The sequence below is a fragment of the Giraffa tippelskirchi genome, chromosome 9, assembly GCF_054371585.1.
Source record: "Giraffa tippelskirchi isolate mGirTip1 chromosome 9, T2T-mGirTip1v1.2.pri, whole genome shotgun sequence".
NCBI classification, from domain to species: domain Eukaryota; kingdom Metazoa; phylum Chordata; class Mammalia; order Artiodactyla; family Giraffidae; genus Giraffa; species Giraffa tippelskirchi.
In genome coordinates this window covers 28,494,452-28,507,495 of record NC_137283.1, presented here as the reverse complement: position 1 = coordinate 28,507,495, position 13,044 = coordinate 28,494,452, and the positions used below count along the sequence as shown (strand labels likewise).

The 13,044-nt window shown below is 43.4% G+C and overlaps 1 long non-coding RNA gene across 1 annotated transcript in view; it reads right to left on the bottom strand.

The window, feature by feature from the left end:
* Positions 1-13,044, bottom strand: part of LOC145520889 (uncharacterized) — a 508,290-nt gene that overhangs the window by 90,134 nt on the left and 405,112 nt on the right. The gene's annotated exons all lie outside the window — the stretch shown is intronic.

Here is a 13,044-nt window from a genome sequence, read left to right as displayed (position 1 = left end):
AGTTTGATGTTAGCTTAACTTTAAAAAGTTTCTTTTGAAAGTAATTTTAAAGGGGCCTATCTAATTTTTCATAAGATTTTTAAAAAGAAGGGGGAAAAAAACGTGAAAAAAAAAAAAACCCTCCTAGCTTGCTTATCCATAGTACCACTATCTCCAGAACATGTATTTGGGGCTGATGCAAATTAAGGTGCTGTCAATATATTCAACACTTTACAAGGACGGAATGTGAACAGGAGCTGGGTGTCCTGATCCCAGTGGCATCAGTTTCATGAAGGATTAGCAGATGTGGGACCCAACAGATCCACACACCAGAACTGCAGCAGTTTTTTCCAGCCCATGTCCCCAAGCCCAAGCCAAGAATTTTGAACCGCAAAGCACAGGTTAACCATTCATGGTGGTGGGCCCATTTTTCCTACCCAAGGCAGTGACTTGGGGATTTCAAATGACCAGAGTTGCCTCAGCCTCATGCTTTGTTTAAGATGGGTCCCTTTTTGCTTGGGAAGAAAAGATCCTCTGTTTTCATCCTTTCAGCAGGGCCAGTGGGTTTGGCTCAGCAAGGGAGTCAGATGCAGACAGGAAGGGAGGAATCATAGGCCTGTCCTCTCTTGGCCTTGTCAACCTAGAGAACAGATCCACGCCAGCCAGAGTGTTATTAAAAGTGATGCTCAGAAGTACAAAAAAGGAACAGACACTTCAGAAGGCAAAGTTTGGTCAGTTTTTACAAAACTTACTGTGCGATATAACAATTGGATTCCTTGGTATTTACCCAGCAAGTTGAAAACTTATGTCCATAAAAAACATGCACATGAAGGTTTATAGTAGCTTCATCGACAATTGCCAAAGTGCCCTTCAATAGGTGAATGGATAAATAAACTATGTTACATCCATTTGATACAACATTATTCAGTGATAAAAAGGAATGAGCTATCAAGTGTTGAGAAGACACAGAGGAACCTTAAATGCTTACTGTTAAGGAAAGAAGCCAATCTGAAAAGGCTACATAGTCTATGATTCCAACTATATGACATTCTGGTAAAAGCAAAACTAGTGAAGTAAAAGTGAAAGTCGCTCAGTCTTGTCTGACTCTTTATGACCCCATGGAATTCTCCAGGGGATCTTTCCAACCCAGGGATCGAACCTCAGGTCTTCCCCATTGCAGGCAGATTCTTTACCACAAGAGAAGCTGAGCCACAAGAGAAGCCTAAAGGCAAAACTACGAAGATAGTAAAAAGATGAGTGATTGCCAGGGGTTCAGGGAATCAGGGTGAGGTGAGGGAGGGAAGAGCCGGTGGAATACCAAGGATTTTTAGGGCGGTGAAACTATTCTGCATGCTTCTAACATGCTGGATACAAGTCATTCCACATTTCTCCAAGCCCTTAGAACATATCACACCAAAAGAAAACTGTAATGGAATCTATGGACTTTTTGGATAGGTTTTGATAGGTTTATCAATAAATTACTGATTTGTTAATCATAATTTATCAATATCAGCCCATCCATTGTAACAAACGTGCCACACTAACACACAATATTAATAACAGGGAGGGAGGAGGGAATATGGGTACAAAAGGGAACTCTCTGTGATTTCCAGTCAACTGTTCTGCAAACCTAAAATTGCTCAAAAAATCAGTTTAGTAATAATAATAGTAATTTTTAAAGCACCAATTATATATCAGTGGCCTCTAACCCTGGTTGGAACCCTGCACACTCCTTAAATTCTCAGGACCCCACTGCAATATTTTGTTGATTTGGTTATTTCCCTAATGGTTTGAGTGTTCTGAGCTCCAGAGAACACTGACTGCTGGAGGTGTTCATTCCTACGTGTTATCTGACTTTGTCAGCATCAAAACCACCCAAGGCAATATACAAACTGCCTATGGCCAGAATCTTTCCAGTTTCCCTCACAGGTTTACCCACAATGCCAGAGCCACAATGTCTCTGGGCAACAACTTTCTCATCCGTAACACCAGGGTGATGACAGAATCCATCTTTATAGTTGTTCTCAAGCAATCCCTATTTACCAAGTCCCTACTCTGTGCCTGGTGCTGTCCTAGGCACTGGAGATGCTGTCATGAAGAAAAGAGATAAAAATCCTGGCTCACATAGGCTTCCTCTCCTGAATGGATTTAGGGAGACAATTCATTGAAGTACTAAGCATAGTGTTGGCCCTTAGTAGGTGCTCAATAAATACTAGCAATTGCAGTGGTGAAAAACACTATATCTATCAGGACAAGAGCTGTAATTCAGGCTTGGAGTTTGCAAATGCCCTCAATGCCGCTCACAGATTGATAGGCTGCAGAGCCGAGGCAGTCCAGCAGATGGCAGCAGCGGCAGACACATCCCACAGTGGCCCAGGCGCATGGCCGAGGGGAGTAGAGATGGGCAGAAGGATGCAGAGGCTCAGATTCTTATCCTCTGGATCACAGTGGAAAGCCTGTTCTTTCTGAGGAGTGTCACTGAAAACAGAGCTCCTTATCTTATCGTGGCATCTCTTGCTTTGTCCTTTCAAAAGCAGTCACTTAACTCCCTGAGGCAGGGAGACAAACCTTTTGGCCCTGAAAGACAAACCTGAGGTTTCAGCTGCTGAATTGTAGAGTTGGAAGAGGAAAGAGAATTAATGGCTCCCATGTTTGCACAATCCAAGGCAGCCCAGGCCGGGTGGTAAGACACATCTTCCACAGCTCTTCCTGACTCCCAGAGATCAGTGGCACACTCACCCCAACTGCTGGGACAAGCCAGCTATCCTGACCCTGAGGTGACACCACCTACTTTTCAAAGCTCAGTGCTGCCTGTTAGGGAAATTAAATAAATAGTCTTGTTTAGGATTCAGAGACAAAGCAGAGCAGGCCTCTGACTTTGCTTCTAAGCTGCCTGGATACTGCCCTGACTGGTAGTGACTGTGAGTGAACACGTCCGCGGTGAATGCAAGACTTGAAGCACCTTAGATAAGATGGTGCTTAGAACGCATTGGTCATAGCAAACACACTCTTCCAACAACACAAGAGAAGGCTCTACACGGGGACATCACCAGATGGTCAACACCGAAATCAGATTGATTATATTCTTTGCAGCCAAAGATGGAGAAGCTCTATACAGTCAGCAAAAACTGACTGTGGCTCAGTTCATGAACTTCTTATTGCTAAATTCAGACTTAAACTGCAGAAAGTAGGGAAAACCACTAGACCATTCAGTTATGACCTAAATCAAATCCCTTATGATTATACAGTGGAAGTGACAAATAGATTCAAGGGAGTAGATCTGATAGAGTGTCTGAAGAACTCTGAACAGAGGTACGTAACATGGTATAGGAGGCAGTGATCAAAACCATCCCCAAGAAAAAGAAAAGCAAAAAGCAAAATGGTTGTCTGAGGATGCCTTACAAATAGCTGAGAAAAAGAAGAGAAGTGAAAGGCAAAGGAGAAAAGGAAAGATAAATCCATCTGAATGCAGAGTTCCAAAGAAGACCAAGGAGAGATCAGAAAGCCTTCCTCAGTGATCAATGCAAAGAAATAGAGGAAAACAATAGAATGGGAAAGACTAGAGATATCTTCAAGAATATTAGAGATACCAAGGGAAAATTTCATGCAAAGATGGGCTCAATAAAGGACAGAAATGGTATGGACCTAACAGAAACAGAAGATACTAAGAAGAGATGGCAAGAATACACAGAAGAACTATACAAAAAAGATCTTAATGACCCAGATAACCGTGATGGTGTGATCACTCACCTAGAGCCAGACATCCTGGAACGGGAAGTCAAGTGGGCCTTAGTAAGTATCGCTACGAACAAAGCGAGTGGAGATGATAGAATTCCAGTTGAGCTAGTTCAAATCCTCAAAGATGATGCTGTGAAAGTGCTGCACTCAATATGCCAGCAAATTTGGAAAACTCAGCAGTGGCCACAGGACTGGAAAGGGCCAGTTTTCATTCTAGTCCCAAAGAAAGGCAATGCCAAAGAATGCTCAAACTACTGCACAATTGTACTCATCTCACACGCTCGCAAAGTAATGTTCAAAATTTTCCAAGCAAGCCTTCAACAGTATACGTGAACCATGAAATTCCAAATGTTCAAGCTGGATTTAGAAAAGGCAGAGGATCCACAGATCAAATTGCCAACATCCGCTGGATCATTGGAAAAGCAAGAGAGTTCCAGAAAAACATCTACTTCTGCTTCACTGACTATGCCAAAACCTTTGACTGTGTGGATCACAACAAACTGTGGAAAATTCTGAAAGAGATGGGAATACCGGATGACCTGACCTGCCTCCTGAGAAATCTGTATGCAGGTCAAGAAGCAACAGTTAGACCTGGACATGGAACAACAGACTGGTTCCAAATTGGGAAAGGAGTACATCAAGGCTGTATTTTGTCACCCTGCTTATTTAACTTATACACAAGTACATCATGCGAAATGCCAGGCTGGATGAAGCACAGGCTGGAATCAAGATTGCTGGGAGAAATATCAGTAACCTCAGATAAGCAGATGACATCACCCTTGTGGCAGAAAGCAAAGAACTAAAGAGCCTCTTGATGAAAGTGAAAGAGAAGAGTAAAAAAGTTAGCTTAAAACTCAACATTCAGAGAACTAAGATCATGGCATCCAGTCCCATCACTTCATGGAAAATAGATGTGGAAACAATGGAAGCAGTGAGAGACTTTATTTTTTGGGGCTCCAAAATCACTGCAGATGGTGACTGCAGCCATGAAATTAAAAGACATTTGCTCCTTGGCAGAAAAGCTATGACCAACCTGGACAGCATATTGAAAAGCAGAGGCATTACTTTGCCAACAAAGTCCGTCTAGTCAAAGCTATGGTTTTGCCAGTAGTTATGAATGGATGTGAGAGTTGGACTATAAAGAAAGCTGAGCGCTGAAGAATTGATTAAACTGTGGCACTGGAGAAGACTCTTGAGAGTCCCTTGGACTGCAAGGAGATCCAACCAGTCAATCCTAGAAGAAATCAGTCCTGAATATTCATTGGAAGGACTGATGCTGAAACTCCAACACTTTCACCACCTGATGGGAAGAGCTGACTCATTTGAAAAGACTCTGAGGCTGGGAAAGATTAAAGGCAGGAGGAGAAGGGGACATCAGAGGATGAGATGATTGGAGGGCATCACTGACTCGATGGACATGAGTTTGAGTAAGCTCCAGGTGTTGGTGATGGAGCAGGAAGCCTGGTGTACTGCAGTCCATGGGGTCACAAAGAGTCGGACATGACTGAGTGACTGAACTGAAGTGAACTGAGATAAAATGGGGGAGGAATCTTGAGATTGTTGAACCTCTGGAGGGGCCTGGTCAACCAAGCCCCAGGCTTAGCAACATTCCAAGGTTTATAAGACAAAACACACAGCATTAACATGAAATCAGGCTTGCAATTTGGTCACAGATTGATGATGATATCAGTTTGCCTCGTCCAGGGATTACAAGAGGGAACCCCTGAACTGTAATCTTTAAAGTCTCACCCATGGTGCGGACACTCTGCCTGGGACACTTTCCCAATTGGGACTCCAGATGCGCTGTGACATGGGACTTCCCAGCTCTGTTTAAGTCTGGATGTTGGTCAAAACCAAATTTGGTGTTGTATTCTCTGCTCTTTCTATTTCTCTTTTCTTTTAATGCTAGTGTATTGAAAGTAAGCTAGATAATTCTCTAATAAATATTTGTATTATTTATTTGTATATAACAAGTGGCTTATTTTGTTAACAAATCCTTTGAACCTGAGATGAAACTGAAAACTTTTGGCAAAACACTGCCCCATGAACTCATCTGCCACCTCGATTTGCCCTCCAGGTCGTGACCCCTGACAGTTACATCAGCAGTTTCCACTTACATTTCAAATCCACCCCAGAACCTGGTGAGGAGGATGAGGGAATTGCCCAGGGCTGCCCCAGGGAGCTGGGCACAGCCCAGAGCTGAACAGAGCTCCTACCTGCTGGCTCTGCCTGTGCACCTACACCCACAGACATTATGTGTGAGAGTGTGTGTGTAGAAGAGCAAAATGGCTAAAATGCAGAGTGCAGCCTAAGATTACTGTGACTGGTATTACTCCTCCTTTATGGATAATAACACTCCCACCAAGAGCAGAAAACATTGATGGGCATTTATTACATGCCAGGCCCTTGCACCATCTGTGGATTAACTCACTTAATCTTCACAGCCACCTGCCCAGACAATTACCCTTATCACCCCCTTTCACATGTGGGGAAACTGAGGGCTCTGAGCAATTTCCTCTGCATCACTGAGCTGTCAGAGGCAGGACTTCAACCATTCCTTTGCTTTGAGAAGGAAGGCAATCAAGGGAGACCTCGTCTTGTCCAAGGGCCACTCCTTGGTGGGGGAGGCTGGAGAGATGGCTCCCCTGAGATGGCAAGGAGCCAAGATCAGGCCTGCTAGAGTTTAGAAAGGTTGCCTCTCCTCACGTGGCCTGGTGCCAACCTTCCATCTGCCTGCATGCTCAGGTGACTACAGAAGGAAGGGGACACAACGGCACTGAAAGACACATGGGCCTCGACCAACAGAGCTGTGGGAACCAGGGTCTGAGACTGGCCCTGGCCTTCTGGGAGGCATCGAGCCCAGAGAGCCAGGGGGACTCTGTTGAGGTGTGTGTGTTGGGGGGGTGGTCTCTAGAGCAGCTGCACAGCCAATTAGAAGAGGAGTGGGCACCTGCTGGCTATGCCAGGCCCCCGAGGGACAGTGTGGGCTCAGAGCTGGAAGGAAAGGGTGGCCAGAGCGCCTGTCCTTCCTGCCCGGCCCTGATTATGTTTCTTTGCACATCCTCCCCTCACAGTAACTCCCTTTCATCTCTCCTCCCTCATACTCACACACGCTAAATGTGCAGTGTTTTTCTGGTGTTTTCCAGCTTGCCAGAGTGCTCAGAGCTGTCATGCTGTGTCTGGGCTTTCCCTTCTTGGCACTTAACCTCGCCTGAACCTTAGTTTTCCCACCTGTAAAATGGGAGACAATGATATTTATCTTGAAGAGCACGGCTTTGTGAACTTGAGCAATCACAGCACAGTGCCTGGCACAGGGTTTGCGCCCAATGGATGGAACTAGTTACGGTCACGCTTCCTTAGGACAGAGCGTCATGCCTGGCACTTTCCATTCTTCCAAAACCACCACCACCACAGAAAACCCTTAGTTTTGCACCCAGGGTGGGCTTTTTCAATGACTCAAAAACCAATCAAGAAAATGAATTCACAAAAAAAGCTGAAACGGAAAATATTGGTTTAATGTGTTTCCCCCTCCAGGGTAAGATTTGCATTTTAACAAAAAGTTTCAATGCCTTCAGCTGAAGGAGTAGTGAATGAAGGGGGCTTCAAGCTGAAATCTGGCTGCTGGTGCAAATGTACAGCAAAGGGAAATTGTGGTTCTGATTCTAAGGAAACTGAGAAAGAGAATATGACACATTGTGATCTGGAATCCCTCACTTCTCTCCTGTGCCTTTTATATACATACCAAATATCTAGAGACACCTGAAGTCAGAACTGTGGTTTCTTCTATACTTTTATCTCCCTAAGGTGTAAATGGCATAACAATAATAAGTGCTATGCCTTAGGGTTATTATTGTGAAGATTAAGTGAATTAATACACATCAGTTCAGTTCAGTTCAGTTCAGTCGCTCAGTCGTGTCCGACTCTCTGCGACCCCATGAATTGCAGCACGCCAGGCCTCTCTGTCCATCACCAACTCCCGGAGTCTACCCAAACCCATGTTCATCGAGTCAGTGATGCCATCCAACCATCTCATCCTCTGTCGTCCCCTTCTCCTCCCGCCCCCAATCCTACCCAGCATTAGGGTCTTTTCCAATGAGTCAACACTTCGCATGAGGTGGCCAAAGTATTGGAGCTTCAGCTTCAACATCAGACCTTCCAATGAACACCCAGGATTGATCTCTTTTAGGATGGATTGATTGGATCTCCTTGCAGTCCAAGGGACTCTCAAGAGTCTTCTCCAACACCACAGTTCAAAAGCATCAATTCTTCGGCGCTCAGCTTTCTTCACCGTCCAACTCTCACATCCATACATGACCACTGGAAAAACCGTAGCCTTGACTAGACAGACTTTTGTTGGCAAAGTAATGTCTCTGCTTTTAAACATGCTATCTAGGTTGGCCATAACCTTCCTTCCAAGGAGTAAGCGTCTTTTAATTTCATGGCTGCAGTCACCATCAGCAGTGATTCTGGAGCCCAAAAAAGTAAAGTCTGACACTGTTTCCACTGTTTCCCCATCTATTTCCCATGGAGTGATGGGACCAGATGCCATAATCTTAGTTTTCTGAACGTTGAGCTTTAAGCCAACTTTTTCACTCTCCTCCTTCACCTTCATCAAGAGGCTCTTTAGTTCTTCTTCACTTTCTGCCATAAGGGTGGTGTCATCCGCATATCTGAGGTTATTGATATTTCTCCCAGCAATCTTGATTCCAGCTTGTGTTTCTTCCAGCTCAGCGTTTCTCATGATGTACTCTGCATAGAAGTTAAATAAGCAGGGTGACAATATACAGCCTTGACGTACTCCTTTTCCTATTTGGAACCAGTCTGTTGTTCCATGTCCAGTTCTAACTGTTGCTTCCTGACCTGCATACAGGTTTCTCAAGAGACAGGTCAGATGGTCTGGTACTCCCATCTCTTTCAGAATTTTCCACAGTTTATTGTGATCCACACAGTCAAAGGCTTTGGCATAGTCAATAAAGCAGAAATAGATGTTTTTCTGGAACTCTCTTGCTTTTTCGATGATCCAGCGGATATTGGCAATTTGATCTCTGGTTCCTCTGCCTTTTCTAAAACCAGCTTGAACATCTGGAAGTTCACGGTTCACGTATTGCTGAAGCCTGGCTTGGAGAATTTTGAGCATTACTTTACTAGCATGTGAGATGAGGGCAACTGTGCGGTAGTTTGAGCATTCTTTGGCATTGCCTTTCTTTGGGATCAGAACAAAAACTGACCTTTTCCAGTCCTGTGGCCACTGCTGAGTTTTCCAAATTTGCTGGCATATTGAGTGCAGCACTTTCACAGCATCACCTTTGAGGATTTGAAATAGCTCAACTGGAATTCCATCACCTCCACTAGCTTTGTTTGTAGTGATGCTTCCTAAGGCCCCCTTGACTTCACATTCCAGGATGTCTGGCTCTAGGTGGGTGATCACACCATCGTGATTATCTGGGTCGTGAAGATCTTTTTTGTACAGTTCTTCTGTGTATTCTTGCCACCTCTTCTTAATATCTTCTGCTTCTGTTAGGTCCATACCATTTCTGTCCTTTATCGAGCCTATCTTTGCATGAAATGTTCCTTTGGTATCTCTAATTTTCTTGAAGAGGTCTCTAGTCTTTCCCAATCTGTTGTTTTCCTCTATTTGTTTGCACTGATCACTGAGGAAGGCTTTCTTATCTCTCCTTGCTATTCTTTGGAACTCTGCATTCAGATGAGAATATCTTTTCTTTTCTCCTTTGCTTTTAGCTTCTCTTCTCTTCCCAGCTATCTGTAAGGCCTCCTCAGACAGCCATTTTGCTTTTTTGCATTTCTTTTCCATGGGGATTTTCTTGATCCCTGTCTCTTGTACAATGTCACGAACCTCTGTCCATAGTTCATCAGGCACTCTGTCTATCAGGTCTAGTCCCTTAAATCTATTTGTCACTTCCACTGTATACTCATAAGGGATTTGATCTAGGTCATACCTGAATCGTCTAGTGGTTTTCCCTACTTTCTTCAATTTAAGTCTGAATTTGGCAATAAGCAGTTCATGATCTGAGCCACAGTCTGCTCCTGGTCTTGTTTTCCGTAAAACCCTTCAAATGTGCCCAACATCTAGAAAGCGCTACACTGTGTTAATTAAAGCTCCTGCAACTGTGCTATATTAACTGAATGTTATTCCTTCTACTCAAACTTGCATCTGAAGGTATGCACACATTCCCTAAAATCTTGAAGACCTCTCAAAGGTCATTCCCATTTGATTTCAGGGAGAACCTAATCTATACCCTACAGTTAATATAAAGCTGCTTGATATATTGAGGAGGACCCAGGGACAAAAGATGATTCACTGCTTGGACAAAATCAGACCTTTCTGAGGCAGGAAACACTCAGAGAGCCCTTTAAGGAACAAAGGGCATCATGGATGTGAAAGATTTTAAGTGGAAAGCTATTATTACTAACCTACTAAGTGGAGTCCTGGGAAGTGGGGTCATGAATTCTGTGGCCATTGAACTAATTTTCTCCCTCCTTCCTGCTCCAGCCCCCAGACTCAACATCTCACCTGCATTTGTCTGCTCAGGCTGCTCTAACTGAACACTATAGATTGTGTGGCTTAAGTAATGGAAATTTGTTTCTCACACTTCTTGAGGCTGTGAAATCCCAGATCAAGGTTTCAGCAAGAGATGTTGAATTCTGAGGCTTCTTCTCTTAACTTGTACACAGCCACCGTCTGGCCATGTCCTCATGTGACCTCCTCTTTATGCATGCACAGAGCAAGTGAGCTTTCTGGTGTCTTTTCTCAGAAAGGCACTAAACCCATCATGACAGTCCCACCCTCGTGACATCATCTATTCCCAATTATTTCCCCAAATCTCACCCTCAAATACCATCACATTGGGGGTTAGGGTTTCAAGGTACTGATTTTGTGGGAACACAAACATTGAATCCATAACATCACACATCAGTAAATGCTGATGGGGTGACTGGGCTGATGGCTTGAATGCTACCTAAACCTGGCCCATGGGGATGTTTTGGCTCAAAGATCAGAGCAGGGAAGGGCTGACACTATTGTTGAAAAGGAAGACCACCAGTCTTGTTTTCTTTTCTTTTTTTTCACTTTTCTTCTTTCTTTTTTGTTTCTTCTGTTTGTGTCTTAAGCCTTGTTTTCTTATACCTGACCATGGTATAGAGCAGTATGGCACCAAATTCTCTACATGGGCGCAAGGTATCTCCTAGCAAACCATGTCTCTGCTGCATTTGGTTGAGTTACCTAACATCTCTGGACCCTAGTTTTTTCATCTTTAAATGGGGATAATAAAATTAGACATCTCACAGAGCATTGGAAGCATCAGATGTGATGACACTTACACTTGTTTAACAGAGTACTCACCAGGGTACATAGTGAGAAAATGGCAGTTTTGAATCTAGAACATTTTTGAAAGGAGGAAAAACATGAAACTTTTTGCTATAGAACTGAGGTTCAGAAGGGTTCAATTTGCATTTAGATCTGTGTTTATGGGCAAGACACTTAGCTTCTTGGTTTCCCTACTTATAAAATAACTAAATCAGAATTTCCTAATATGTGTCCACTAAGAATTCATCCTCTTAGATGACCGATGAAAAGGGTGCTATAGCCAGTTTTGGGCAAAGCTTCATTCTCTTTGCCTCTGAGAGTCCTAACAGAGTTGTACTGAAGCTGGCTTGGCAGCTGATGGTTAAATATTCAGGAATTCTGTGAATCAACTACGCATTTAGTGACATGATGTTGATAACTTCACACCAGCCAGAGCAGGAGTATTTATACTCCAGAAATTGGCAAATGTTCAAAATCAGAGCTATATTTTTTCTCAGAGAGCTAGTTGTTAAACAGTTATCAGCACATATTGGTCCTAATACACATGAGTTTATTAAAGTCTCCAAGCAGTTCAGCCATCAGCTCATTTAACCGGGCACTTCCAAAACATTTTCGACCCAGGACCGCCTCACTGACAGTGTTCAGAAAACATTTCGGAAACAGCACTGGATGATTCTACAGCCCTTTTATTTTACTGTTTTCCCATTAGAAGATACAGCCACTGAGCTCCCGAGTTGAGAGGGACTCCTGGTTGTCTGAAGTTTGAGTTCAGTGCTCTCTTTACCACACTTATTGACCAAGAAGTATCCTTTCACAATTCCATGACATTTCCAGACTCGTCCCTTTGTGAATGAAGGCTTTCTTGCATTCTTCACATTGATGGAATGTATTACCTTCCACAGGTCTTTACGCATGATGATCCTGCTGTTTAAATGCTATCCTCCTTCTAGTTAATGTCTCTTCATTCTTGAGATCTCACTTTAGACATTGGTTTTGGTGGATAGTGCTGAGCCTTCAGCCACGTGAGATTCTGCTGATTGACACTTTCATAGAACCCTGCTCCTTGTCTTCAGAGTACATATTGCGTGGTAGCTGAAACAGGTCCAAAAAGTCTCTGAAGCTCTTCCTATCAAATCAACTTCCTTACCTTTTGAATTTGGGCTGGCCTTGTAACATGCTCTGACCCACAGAACCTGAAGGCCTTTGTCCCCTGGAATGCAGCCCTGAGGCCTCCATGCTAGTCAGCTTAGGACAGAGGACTGCAGGAATGCTGGTCTCTAATGTGAAAAATCAGATTATGAAGGGACAAACAGCCTTGGAAGTCAGATTATCCTTGTGAGAGATTTCCCAGATTCTGTCCAAAAGCATCTGATGTTCCCCTTTGGTTCAAAAGCATCTGATCCTAGAGGGTACAGATTTGAGTTTTTTTCTAATGCTTGCTCTTTGTTATGGACAGGGTAATGGGATGTTTCAAGACTTTAGCACAAACAGTGCGATACACTATATATGTTGCCTTAAGCTACATGCTAAGGAAGATTGTTGTCAAAATGAAGAATTTATAACCAGGGGCACTCAGCTTCCTTTAAATTATAAAGGCCTGATTCCAGAAACATTGACAATCTTTAGTGGAAGAGTCTTTGATAAATAATAAAAATAACATAAGAAAAGTATTTTCACTGGTAAAATTAGGGGTGTTAAAACTAACATATTAGATACAAAAAGTGGGTTCTCATTAAGTAAGCCAGTGGTATTCAAGATATATGGCTAGGCCAGATCCTGGAGGGACAGTCTGCACTTATGTGAATAAAGTCTAGTGAGCCTCGTAGTGTGCACGCTTAGGTTGTACCAGGGGCTCGGTCTTCTGTTGCTGTCTCTAGATTAGCATCACACCTGCTTCATGTGAATCTTATATGAAACGTGAGGTTAAAAGGATGGAGATTAATGACATCCAGCTTGCAAAAAAAATTTTGTATAAACCCTGTCACGTCTCCTTTGTATCAAAT